The 14,672-nt window shown below is 38.4% G+C and overlaps 1 protein-coding gene across 6 annotated transcripts in view; it reads right to left on the bottom strand.

Moving 5' to 3' along the window:
• Nucleotides 1-14,672, bottom strand: part of dachd (dachshund d) — a 121,976-nt gene that overhangs the window by 18,861 nt on the left and 88,443 nt on the right. The window lies entirely within an intron of this gene.

The following is a 14,672-nucleotide window of genomic DNA, read 5'->3' as shown; positions in this document are numbered from 1 at the left end:
GTCACACGGCACTCTATTATTGATGCTTCTGTATTTATAGCCACTATAAATGGTTGAGAGATTTTACATACAGATAAAATGAGAGGCTCTTCTAAGAAATAGGCATTTGCATTTTTGGAAATTATGTGTTTCTCGGTAGCACCGAGGGCATGGATATGTTGGGAGACAAAGCCCACCCGTTCCATATGGCACGAAAACTCTCTGATAGGAAAAGACCGCACTCAAGCAGATGCATATGGCAAGCTGAGATTATCAAGGGCCCTGGCTTCTCAACAAAGGCCATATGGCACAAGGTGGTGAACCCTCATTGACCATGTTTCAGCACTACTGCCGCCCCCTCAGCAGACTGGCAATGCCATTCTGGGCAAATGAATTAACCCTCTCAAAGGAATCGGTGCATAAAAAATCAATAAGATTGGAAGAGATTCAAGAGGAACCTGGTAGAAAAAAACTGAGGAAAATAAATATCATTTATTTTCTCTCAGTCGATGGTTGACACATAAATGTGCAGGTGTAAAATGTCACAGGTGGGGCTGCCGTTAAAACCCTCTGGAAATAAAAGAAAAAGGATTTTATGTCTACCAGACAAATAAAAACAGGGGCTGGCACATTAAAGAGTATATATTTTATCACCTAGTCCACTGGGACTTCCAGCTGAATGTCATAAGGAGAGAAAATGCTGGGACGAGCACTGTAAAGTGTGCAGCATGTCTTTACAAACAGCTTTCCAAGATTAATCACCATGTCAACTTATTAAACATTGTGCTGGTAAATGAAAGTAATCTAAAGTACCTCGTGTTAGAAAAAAAATAATGAAAAAATTAAATCCTCTCTATAGTGTAGTAAACATGTTCAATCAATATGCATTACATTTACATTTATGCATTTGGCAGATACTCCAATCCAAATCCATTTACAATACACTTTAATATTATGTGTTTCTTGGAATTGAAACACATGACCTTGGTGTTGCTTGTGCTTGTGCAAAAACGTTTTTTGGTTGCATTTAACAAAAGTATTATAATTCATTATTTAATAATTCCATGAATTAAAGTTGCATTTCATAGATAGACAGACAGACCTGAAAGAAAATAACGTGAGTGCGGACACTGAGCAGGTGTCCAGTGGGGCTGAAATATAAAGCAGATTCCTGCTCACTTCCTGTGAACAGCCACCAGAGCCTGTCAGTGCTCTGATGACATCATCTGCCATTCATCAGTTCCGTTAGGGCAGACCTCTGCCATCTGCTGCACGGACAATCATAACTCTACATCCATCTCCACACACACACACACACTTACACACAGGCCATCAAAACTCCACATTTATCTTAACAGCCACAGCCTTATACAGGCTATCATAGGCCTGCATCCATCACTACACACACGTAAAGGCCTCATAACCCCCTGAATCCATCTCCACACACACATGGACAAACATGTACACACAGACTATCATAACTCACTTTAAACCACACAGCCCTGCACTGACACTATCTTCACGCTGTCATAGCGTGCTGCCAATCACATCATAAGTCTGCCTGCTACAAAACGAGAAAACACACAGGGCATGTCACCAACTAACAGAACACAACAGGATGATTCAGACTGTCTAAATGGCAAGAACCAAGAAGAATGTCTCAGTAATATGTCCTATTAATGTAATGCATTATTGAAGAAATGATAATGTCTTTTGATATACATGCAGTGTAGTCCATTTTATCTATTAGGGGTGCGCAAATAAATGTGTATACCATTTTGTGCATGCTCATTTGCCCCATTTTTTTTTTTTGCTGTTATCTAACACTTACTTAATGTTAATCTATAAAACACTAATAATTTAACACTTGAAAATGTAATCTTTAGCTAATTTCAAAATTAATATCCATTTTTATACTGTATATTATAATATTGTAATGCATAAATTCACTGCCGGACTGAATTTAGATAAAATCTAAATGAGAAAATCTGTAAAAAAATAAATAAATAAATAAATAAAATAAAATAAAATCATTGTTTTTATATACCTCATATTTAATTAAAATATACATCATGGTTTATTAATTTTGGGTGAGTTTTTGATTAAACTATGCAATATTTTTTATATTATATTATATTTACAAGATAACACAACTGATTATAAAGGTGTATTATGATCATTACTAGTAATTTTAAAGCCTAGAATTGTATTTCTCATGCATTTCAGTTGAAGTATCAAACCCCAGAATCAGGCTCTCATTCAGAATTAATGTTTATCTGACTCCCTAAATCATGCACAAACACGGCACGACTTGAGGAGCCCCTCTTCTGCCATCAGCATTCACTAACGCCAGCCAAAGCTTGGTAACAGCTGGTCCTACATTAATTAGTTTAAAGTATTTATTTCAACCATCTCCGCAGCAGATTGCAGCAAAACATAAGAGATTATTCCGAGCATCTGCAAATGCCCTGGAAACATTCAGCCAACCAACAGTTGAATATCAGCCGCCACTATTAAGACTTTACGATTCGAAATTCTTGGACGGAAGAAAGGCCAAGAGGAGTTCTGGGAATCCATGGAGGGTCTCCTCCAATCTCTCCCCAATTTAACTAGCATTTTACTCCGGTTCATTATCGACAATGGGCGGTCGAATGATGGATTTGCACTTGCTTGTAATCAAGTGCAAAAGATAATTAAAGAAAACAATGTTTTAATGCTGTTCGATGGCATAGTTTTGTGCAAGCATTAACAGATCGTGCAAACAGAGTGAATTATATTCATTTTATGTAATTGTTACATAACAGAATATACAGTACTGTGTATACACAGTATGTTTTCTTCTCTTTGTCTCATTTATGGCTCTGATTCTTTGGATGCCAAACATGTAGCGAATCAGTAAATGAGAAACAATAGAGGAGAATTGGATGTCAGAAGCTCGTATTTGGTTTGCAGCCACCGTAGTCCTGGATTTGGTGTTGGCATTAATAATACATCATTGCTTAAACCAACTTCTGCTTTAGACTCAGCAGGACCTCGCCGCAAACACAATGCTGGATCGCAGGGTGGTTCATATTGCTTTGTTACTAGGAAACAATCTGTCATGCATTAGAAAACAAACAGCACATTTCATCTCAAATGACCAATTCAGCTCTCAAATAACCGAAATTTGCCATTTTTTTGGTCATTCTCCATTTACATTTGCCACACTTGAGCGCAATTGTGTTTGTGAGCATTCTCTTGTTTCGAGCACTCCATTTTGGCCAGGCTTTAGCTGTTTATTTCCTGCCATTGGTCCAGAATCATTGACTTGGACTTAATTACAGTGCCAGACGCCAGCATGATGAAGAGAGCGAAGGAGAGAGCTGTGTTTTCCAGGTGATATTTCTCCACCGGGGCTGCCAGCAGCAGCTGTGACAGGTCCGTTTGCAGCTTTCTGCCTCAAAAATGAAATCCTTATGAAATCCTTTTAGGTCAGCCATGTCACAAATAACATTTCATGCGCAACTGTTTCGCTGGATAATAGGAGCCGCAAATAAAAATGGGACGCTGTAAATACGACGCATTTGGAATGAAATGCCATAATTTAAAACAACGCACATACTCACAATCACACGTAAACATTCGAGCACACACACGCACGCTGTCCCTCCCTCCCGTGGCAGCAGTGGGAGTCCTTGACAGTGTGGTAGCAATGATAAATCACCTTTCCTGTTAATTCTCTCAGTCCTTATGTGTTGTGCTGCTAAAACAGGGGCTCAGAAATCAACTTGACAAACTATGAATGTAAAAAAATATCACTTGGAGGGATCTGGGCTTATCTCCAATTTACATGTTATTAGATTTGTATTGTGAGCTGTGCTAAGGAAAAGGGGAGAGCGAAAAGAGATGTTTGCGATAAGAGAAGATAAAATGTCTCAAACCACTCTCAAAAGCCTTTGATATCTTTGATGGAAAGTCACGACAAGGAGAGTGTAAACCACTCAACTGATTTTTAATATGATAGACAAGGCACTCTGCGATGAATTGAGTGGAAACCTTGGGAAATTTAGCAACATTCTCTCAATAAATAGCTTTAATTGACCTTGGGAGCTGAAAATGTGCCATATGTTGCAAGTTGCAGTGTTTGAATTGAGGTCCCAGCGGACCTTTCAGCTGATTTCTCCAATGAAGGCACTGAGCCGGAGGAGGGAGAGAAAGAGAGAGAGAAGGGGAAAAGCATTGCAGCATTTGGCTAGCCAGTCACTGTGATATATTGACAGGTGAAGCCTGTGTCCTTGCAAACCTGTGTTCCTCGCAGCAGGAGAATTGAATGTTTAAAACGTGGAGGATGTCAGCTCCCCTCTCCGCAAAGGCTGCCGCTACCTACAGCAGACAATTACATTTTATTTGACCTGCCAATGGGGCTGAAGAAGTTGCCTCCTTCCAGGGGAGTGCTTATGACCTTTCAGTCTCATAAATGGAGACAACAGTGCATTACACAGAGGCTAATCTTTAAAACTGCATCATCTACTCTCTCTTCTGCATTCCATTAAATATTTCAACAGCAAACTGTTTTTAATGACCTAACCCAAAGCTTATACGCCTACGTTTAAAGTGTCAGTGTCCACCTGCAGCCCATTTCCTTACTGCTCAGTTTGAAGAAACTTTTTAAAATGTAAAAGTATCACTAACTCTAAAACAGAATGATGATTAAATATAGGAGAACCAAGGATATTTGTGTACTCTTACTGTCCTATAAAAAAATAAAAGAACTTAAAGGGTTAGTTCACCCAAAAATGAAAATTCTGTCATTAAATACTCACCCTCATGTTACTCACATACAGTGGTTCACAATCTTAATGTTATGAAGCAAACAGAATTCTGCGCCATAAAAAAACAAAGTAAAGACTTAACTGCCAAAGTCACGACAAGTTCACGTGGTGAACCGTTAAAATTTTGAAAATTTTCGAAACACTTGTGACGTAATGAAGCCTCATTTACTGAAATCACGTGACTTTGGCAGTTCGATACATGCTCCGAACCACTAATTCGAAACAAAAGATTTGTAAAACTCCGAAGCTACATGAAGCAGTGTTTTGAAAATCGCATCACTAGATATTGTTGAATAAAGTCGTTATTTATTTTTTTTGTGCACAAAAAGTATTCTCGTCACTTCATAACATTAAGGTTGAACCACTGTAGTCACATGAACTGTTTTAAATATGTCTCAGTACCTTTTTGGGCATTTGAAAGTGTTAATTATCTTTCTGTCAATGGAGGCCTCACTGAGCCATCGGATTTTATAAAAAAATATCTTAATTTTTGTTCCGAAGATGAATGAAGGTCTTACGGGTTTGGAACGACATGAGGGTGAGTAATTAATGACAGAATTTTAATTTTTGGGTGAACTAACCCTTTAACAAAAAAATAAATAATTAGAAATGTTAGAGAAAGGTAGAGATTTATTGTAATATGCAGTATGAATAAATAACGCATAAGAAAGAAAAGACTTAAAACAGCTTAGTATGCAAATATTATAATGAATTTAAACTGAATTTGAATTGAGGTGTCAAATAGGATGGATGGATGGACGGACGGACTAGATAGATAGATAGCACAGCTAGATCCGCATTCCCTGAAGGAAATGTCAGTGCTTACAAGGCAGCAATAGAAAAATATCCAATTTTTAGCTAAGCTTTAAAGCTTTGGTTATGTGCAAATGACCCTTAACAGAAAACAATCCCCTAAACCAGATGTTTGAAGAATATCAATACATCACTGCCTTGCAAGCACTGTAACTAGGGTACAAAACAAAACAGAAAAACAAGAAAGAAAACCAAAAGCAATGAAAGGGAAAGCAATTCTACCTTTACAGCATGTGTACACATGCAGACCACAGTGAGAAATGTGTGCTGTGATCCGTAGTGGGCAAATTCCTTTAGAATGACTTAAAGGTGCATATGTTGTGCATATGGGCATGATGGATACATACGTGTTACGGGATTGTTCCAGCTATCTACCGCAGAACCGCTAACCCTGCTCACACCCACTTGGCTTTGCTCTTTTCTGCTCTTTAATTCCGAGATGAAAATTAGCCATTACCAAATTCCTGCTGAGAGTCAAAGTCAAGTGCTGGAGTCGGTCGGCCCTGGATTAACAGGTAACATTTGGCTTGGAAAGCCTTATCTCTGAGAAATGCACTGTGGTGTTTCTCTCTCTCTCTCTCTCCACTAATGTTCCCTACACTTAGAGATTAAATCGCTTGCTGCACAAACCCATTTGAGAGCACAAGGAAGGTGAGGGGGATAATCAGCACAGGCACTGGGCCGTGTTTCCTAAACGCGCTCCCAAACATTACTGTGCACGGGCATAAAATTAGCGTCGGGACCTTAAAACGCTGACATTTCGCATGACTTTTGGGAAAGTGACACCATCATATTTTCTTGTAGGATATCATTAAATTTCAACTGCCCTGTGGCAGAGACTTTCCATTAATAACCAATTCTGTGTGTCACTCCGCGCCCCTCTTCTGAAATAATGAGTCCTTTGGTTTGGCTTAATAAATTGAAACATATTCTCAAGGCCACGCTGAAGACAGCCGCACAGATGGGCAGGCGAAGGGGTGGAAATCTTCATAAATCCTTAACTGTCGCACACGGTCAGGGATAAAAACAAAAGCAGCCTTTATGGTGAGCAGTTCACCTACAGGACTGCAACTAACTACAGCAGGCGATTAAACCACAAACTGTTAAGATTTTAAGCAACATCCACAGAGCATAAAATGATTGTTAGGTCAAATAAATAATGAAAAAAATAAGACTTTGGTAATATTTGGATTACTTCCTACTTTAAAGATCTAACAACTTACGTTTTTTAGCAACACAAGTTTGAATGCAGCGTTTCTATCATTATATACTTCGAACCAACATAACAGGTGAGTCGGATAATGCATTTTATTCTTAGTCCAAACAGACCTGTGCTTTTGTGGTTCGATCCCTTTTTCCCCTCTTCCCAGCATGCACTGGGGCATTAATATGGCTACACTGTTTGATTACATTATTATCGCATTGTTTACGCCGTTCTTAATTATGTCGATTCTGTCATATTTTGTAATTCATGGAAAAAATCTTCTTAAACTAAGGACAGTTCACCCAAAAAAAGCATTCTATAATCATTTAATCACCCCCTCGATCCAAACCTATCCTGCGAAACACACAAAAATACATTTTGAAAAATGCTTTGAATGTTTTTGTCTAAACAATTCATATCAATGGGGTCCAAAACAACACTGAACTCCATTGACTTTCATTGTGAACAGAAATAACATTTTTCTAAATATTTTCTTTTGTGTTGCACATATTGATGCTTTGCGATTTCATATGCAGTACTGTCACAAACATCTTGTTTTCTTGTGGTTGGCCATACAGCAGCGGCAAGGCAAAGAGTTTCTGATGCAAACCCCAGCAAAAGAAGATATCTTGTCCTTTTATACAGCCCGTGTCATATTTATTGCATAAAGGTCAGAGTGTTCATTTGTTCAAAGTCAGCGTTTTTCCATGCTCCTCCATGTAATAAATGCAGAGGGGATGTCATTATTGGACCGCTGAGGATTAAAGGCTTGACTGCCTGTGATGACTGCATAAAAAAGCTCCTCCACTACTTTTGTTTCTTCAAGTGAGCGTCCTACAGAAAGGCCACATTCGGCATACAATGACAACCATCATTGCCTTAAACAGACACTCCTCAGTGGTGAATGAAGCATTGGCGAGAGAGGGTTGCATAACCCGATTAATAAAGGTAAAGAAGGATGAGTAACTAATGTTCTCAAAGGCCTTTGAATTAATTGCCTTTGAAAAGCAAATATATGCAGGACTCGTATGTAGTGGAGGGTCTTGTTTACGGTCTATGTGGGGGGTGATGATCACTAAGGTCTAAATCAAACATGTTGCAGTCTAGAGTCCAAATTTTTGGGGGATTGGGGGGGGATTATTAGCATGCATTACAGGAGTAATCAGCCCAGATTGAGTCCATTTATTGATCATTGAATGCTTACTGGTGCACACCTGAAAGATAGATTACTACAATCACACTCTGGAAGCCTCCTGCGCAATCTAGTGCTAATCATCTCTAGAGATGGGACTGTGTGGACATCTTTTATTTGTGTTAACTGGAATTGCCCTCAGCTCACATCTGGTTGAATTTTCTACATCTTTTATGAACGTGCACATCGCTGTCTTTACACAGAAACAAATGTGTTTCAGTGCCAATATGTAAATGCCTTGCACATTTTACACACAATGACATTAGAAATTCAAACAAGGAGTAAAAAACCCGACATAATCAAAATGCTTTGATAGAACAAGCACTCGAACACTGAGAAACGGAAGATAGTCTGTGGTCTGATCACAGTGGAGTGCGTTCCGTCGAAGACGGGCAGACATATTAATGTGATTCGCAGCAATCCTGCAGGGAATGAGGATGTTTGGGGCGACAATCGACTCTGGCACTAATCCAGGCTCTATGTACTGAGCCGCTTTGGAGACTGAAGATGAAAGACAAAAAGAAATGTAAATGTAAACTTTTTAAAAAGCAGAGCTTAGGAGCCCCCCATCTGACGCCCTCTCTCTGTGTCTCTCATGCCCTCGTGAGCAGAGGAAAATGGATGCAAATCCATTTGTGTCTGGTTCACAGCTATAAAAAAATACTTAGGATTTTTAAAAGCGGGTGATGTGTTAAACGTGTGGAAATCTGTTTTGATAACATTATTCATAACACTGGCTTTGCGCAGCTTGAATTAATAACACTCCATTTACAGATGGAAGAAAGCTGGCATGGTATTTCCAGTTAAAGAGATTAATTTTTAAACACCTAATTGACAGGCCGGGGTTAGGCGGGATAAGCAACAGCATCTCCGGGCCTGTGGCTGCAAAGTCAAGGTGACTGGAACACTTAAGCAAGCTTTCAAATGCTGCAAGACAGAAGAGAATTAGTCCTCCCGCAGTTTTTCTCCACCCCCTATTCTCTTTTATTAGGAACGATTTTGTTCACAGTGAAAGGATATAACAGCCCTAAGTATCCGTTGATAATTACGGAACAGTGAAATTGTAAAATTTGACACACTTTGCCCTAAACTCAGCAGCTTAATAAGAGAGCTGCATTACTGTGTAACTGCACCAATATTACATTAAAGGGATATTTCACCCAAAAATGAATTTATAACATTTACTCAACCTTGTGCAGTTCCAAACCAGTATGCTAGCTTTTCTTCTGCAGAATACAGGAGAAAGATGTTTTGGAAGTCAATGGGGTCCAAACAATAAAAAAAGAATTATCATTTTAGGGTCAACCATCCCTTTAACAAGATTTGTGACAGATGTACAAAGTGAAATCTGTGTTTTATGTCAGTAAAACATCTTTTTTAATTGTTACGTCTGTTAGATCAGCCTGAGAACATGATGTTTACAAAACAAAGACATGCACAGAAAACAATGACCTTTGAGGTATTTAATTGTTATGTCTAGGACATCTGGGTCAGCCTTACCTTAACACAACAGTTGTTCTTAAGCTTTTTGCATCTTGAATCGCGAATTAGCATAAACGGCATTGCTAATTGTTACATTTCGTCTGTCCAAGGGCAAGCAAATGATAAATATGTTCACAGCAGTGTGCATACCGTTAAGGGCAGATGCTCGGATATGTCCTTAGAATTCACAAAGAGACTGTCCATGCTGCACAATGAACCACATTCATTCTAATTGCCCTTGTAGTGCAAAAACAAAAAGAAACTCACTTGCAAACTGGGAGAAAGGAAAACGGTGGAACTACCATTGCAATCAAAAAGCGAAGCCCTAACCCTCTAGGCCAAGAGCTGCATCTTTCCTTTTTATCAGAGCAGGTGTCTCTGCAGCACATTGCTCCCTTTGAAATGAAGGGTAACATAAAACGGCCCTGGCGTGTTGTGATGGACAAGGAGATTTCACCTTCTCTAGTGAATGATAATACATTATTAAATTTGCCTCTCTGCTTGTGAGATACTCTTAGCTGACCACAGCATATTTATCTCTCTATCTAAGCCTTACATCTTGGCAGGAGAAAGCATTCTGTCACTTTTAAGGCATTTCAAAGATTAGAAAGAACCACTCGCTTTTCAACATTCCTAAAAGCACTGTCTTTCTTGTGGAATGTGATTAGCAGTCCATGGTATCACGTAATGGAACATTCATGAGGGAGAACAAATATCCAAATGAAGCGCCGTGTCCTGGAGGGACGGCCCACGTTTGCATCATCAGCACTATTTGTTTCGCTGCTCACAAACTTGATTGATCCTCTATTGAATGATTTTTTTTCTTTCTTTTTGCACCCCTTCATTTCGACAGAACACACTGACAAGTTGTTTGATCATACACCGTGATTGTCTGCCAAGTCACATTTCAGATCCCCATGGCTAATGATCCAGCCTTTTGTCTTAGGAAAAGTCGGCCGAGTCAGCACAAGCCTCAGTCCGTTTCACTTTTGAAGCCAGAACCGCAAGGACACTTAAAAAGACGATAGAAAACATGCTTGGAAAGCAAGTGTGTCTGATGAAAGGAGAGTGCGCAAGTTTACCATGATCAGACATGGAGTTAAAGAACCGGAGGTGTGTTGTATAATAACATGTTTGCTAAGCAAAAACCAATGTCTCTATAACGATGCAAGATGGTGGTCATAAAACTGCTGGACCAGAAACATTTCTAAACTAACTACTGTATTCCTCGCTCAATAGTTTTGGTTTCTGGTTTCTTTCTCCAACAAACCTAATGATCAAATGCAAATCAGTGTAAGGCATTACAAGAAATCTAGATACTTGATCAAAAGTTTGTGACTTCTTTCAATTGGGACTTCATATCTAACAATCTTGACTTTATCTTAAAACTTGTGTCACAATTACTTGTTTAATTTATTTTTACTGTGAGGCAGAAATAGTCTTCCATACAAGTAACTTCCTGTTCATTTTTGTATTTACAGACTACTAAAGTGGAAAACATCCCTCTTTTCATAATCATGCCATATGATACAGCATGAATCAAACATCATAATGTTTACTTTGTTCAAAAGGTCCACCGGATTTGTACAATTTCCTGCAGTACGCTAAGTGAAATTAGCCAGATTATTTCTCAAGCGTTACACTCTAAATGAAATAAAGCCTCTGTCCTTGGGGTTTGTGAAGACAATTACATCAGCAAAGCAATCTAATGAGTTTTCATTCTTGCACTGAAAGAACAATATCTAATTCTGCCAGATACAAAAAAAAAAAAAATAAAATAAATAATCACAGTAGATTTCCCCACTCCCTTCATGTCTATCAAGTTTAATGTCGTGAAACTTGAAAATCCAAGATCTTATAACGTTAGTCCATTTGAAAGTTACAATACACAAATGCAATGTGGTCATGCAGTCAGACTAACCTTAAAAGTATAAAAGCATGGTTTTTGTACACCACTTTTTTTAACGATTCAATTTTTCTCTTTGATTTGAGTTTTTAAAAGCAACAAACTTTTATTTTCGCATCTTTTGATGTTCTCTGGGATGAGGTATTTTATGATGAAATCATATAATGGCTAACACATGCTTTGCCATTCACTGACCAGCTGGCAAATTATCGGAGTGATACTACGGCTGCCATGCTCCATTATTCATATGACTGCATCTCTGCGCTTGTCTGTTTGGCCAAATCAGATCCGATTATTCCACGCACATTTAATGCTGAATTCAGAGGAGGGGGTGTATGCATCAATCACTCGCATAACCAAAGTCATGATATACTGTCAATAGAGAGACTCGGTGACGGTACAATGTTTCTTCAAAGTCACACAATATGCTTGTGATGAGGATGTGGTCATTTACGTATTTGAATACTGTGGTAACTACGAAAGGGGAAAAGGGTAATAATCATATATACACTTGTAAAATTAAGACATCACGATTATTTTGTAGCAATACTCAATCAGATGTGATGCTTTATGTATTATTTTGTGACCAGACGTGATCATTTCCCCCCTTTTTTTCAGTACTTAGGACAATTTGAAGCATTTTAAAAAATGTGGTACAAAAAAGTACTAGAAAAACTGTTTGTGCATTTTTACAATATGAACGTCCTTTACACAAATCAAATTTTACATAACTAAACATGCCATGCGGTATCAACATTACATCAATGTCATCATATATGACTCATCTGTTATGATCAATAATGCAGGAATAATTTATATGAGAGTTGCTCTCATTTGGTAAAAATAAACCTCTACTATTCCTTTGGGCAAGAGAAACTGTTTGCAGTTATTATCCCATAAATTACTCTTCTAGTGTTGTTATTGTGCGGCTCTTAGCTACAGCTCCCGCCCATATGTGGATATATTCACAAGCAGCTCCCCCAAGGAGAGGAACCATGTTAAATGTTTGATGTCCAAAATGAGTTTACTGCCAAAGGCTTTAGAGCCTTTCAAATTTCCTTGTTTGTCAACTACCTGCTGTTTCACAAGAGCGAGGCTTGTCAAAAACAATTCTGACAGATTCCCTTTGTGAAGCAATTCAATTAGTCCAGACTTTATAATAAATGTGAGCAAACTGTTCGCTTTTTTGCTTCACTTCAAGGTAAAGCCCTACTTAATGTGGTCTAAAATTCTACTTGCACAGATATGCTGTCAAAACATGACAGAGATGAAGGACACCATACAGTAATGATATTATTTTGTAGAACTTTTTTGTTTATTAACTGAGAGTGATAGCAAGTCTTAAATCGAGAAGTTCATTGTCTTTATGATATTGTCAATACACAACAGATATTTCGAAAAACACTGATTTATTCAGTAATGAAGTAAGTTAGTGTTTTTATGAATGAGTCATTGAATCATTCAGTCAACCGATTTGTTCAAAACAACTAATTACTCTGGAACAAAACAGGTTACTGTCTGTATTACTGAATCATTAACTAAACTAGTTCATTCAAAATACATTGATTCATTCGGGAACAAAACAAGCGAGTTTATGAGCGAGTCGCTGTATCATTTACTCAAACAGATTCATTAATTCCTGATTCATTTAGGAACAAAACAACGCTATTCTGTGTTGCTTGGAAACACACAGCGATTTTGCTTTGACTTTGTTGGGAACTAGTTTCATAACAAAAATACAGAAAGTAATTGGCAAAATTGTGTCTAAAATTTAAGCTACTTAACATTAACTTCTTGTTTATTGAACTGTTGTGCGAGTCACTGAATCATTTACTCGAACAGATTAATTAATTCCTGATTCATTTAGGAACAGGAACATTCATTTAAAAATTAACCTCTTGTTTACTGAGGAAATATCACACAGTTGTGCGGATCCATTATCACAACAGCACTCTTGCTCAAGTGACACTGCTTAAATGTGAAGTGATATTCTAAATGCACAAGACACAAAAACTGTCCCAAACTCATCTGCTGCCTTAACCTGCTTGGATACAGGTGACGTAAACATCTCAATCGTAATATTTCGCACTGAAGAGAAAGTGCACGACGTGGCATTAATTTAATGCTCTGCCATGACCATAAAGATCAAACAAGTGGAGAAATATCATTAAACCATTGGAATGTAATCTCATTTGTCTAAACAAACTGATCCAATGAACAACCCTAATTAAAAAGGCTCCCATAAACAAAATCAGTCCAAGCCAGACGAGCCCCTCCTTTTTAACAATGGGGCACATTTATTTTATTAATCTAATGCATCATGTATCATATCATTACAGTTCAATATATCTATCATTAATTTTATTCCCTTCACTTAAGGCTTTTATTGGGATTACTTTGGTTATTAGTTGGTCTAATGTATTGGTTACCTCCAGATCCAGCGCTACGATCTCTCTCATCTCGCGGCATAAACCTGTGCGTGTTATTCAAATTGCCTCATTTATTATGATAGCTTCCTCATGTAAATTGTGCTGACTGCTCGCCCTTGCACAGTCCTCATTAGACTAATGAAAACCTTCAAACGAAAAAACTAAACAACCTGCCAAATAAAGGTCTGAGGTTATTATGAAAATTACAACTCTGGGAGCCAGGAGAAGCTCTGTTCATTAATTCATGCTCAGCAAATTGGTAACTAATTTAGTTGCACTCCTCTGCATTAATGGATTATTTTATAAAAATGTTTTCCACAGCCCGAGACCTTTGCCGCACACGTTAGAGAGCTTTGGATTCTAATCAAGAGGAGTGACATATTAAGCATGCCAAGCGTCTGAATGATAATGCAGCAGCGATGCAAATAGACAATGTGGATTTTCACTCGGTCGGAGAGAATCAGGACCAATCTAACTCAATTGATATCTTAAGGGGCTGGTGGAACCATGGCATGCTGGGGGATTAGACAGATCCATCTCCACATCTCTATTGGGGAACGATAGGAAAAAATGAATCACACGTACTGTGATAATGTTATCATAAACAGGCCAAGATGTCAGCGGCCTCGTATAGTAAACAATCAGTCACCAGAAACGTGAGATCGAGACTGAACAAAACACATCGACCGCACACACCAATCCCCCTAAGACCCACACAAACACCTCATCTCCACCCCCCGCCCATCACACCTAAGGTCTGACCTGTAAATTCATATAATCATGCTAATTACTTTGATTCACAGGCTTGCTCGGTCTATGGGAGAGACCTACACAGCGCCTCCTCTCCGGGCAGATC

The sequence above is a fragment of the Chanodichthys erythropterus genome, chromosome 14, assembly GCF_024489055.1.
Source record: "Chanodichthys erythropterus isolate Z2021 chromosome 14, ASM2448905v1, whole genome shotgun sequence".
Lineage (NCBI taxonomy): Eukaryota > Metazoa > Chordata > Actinopteri > Cypriniformes > Xenocyprididae > Chanodichthys > Chanodichthys erythropterus.
Note: the sequence above shows the minus strand (reverse complement) of the source record. Positions and strands in the feature narration are given on the sequence as shown.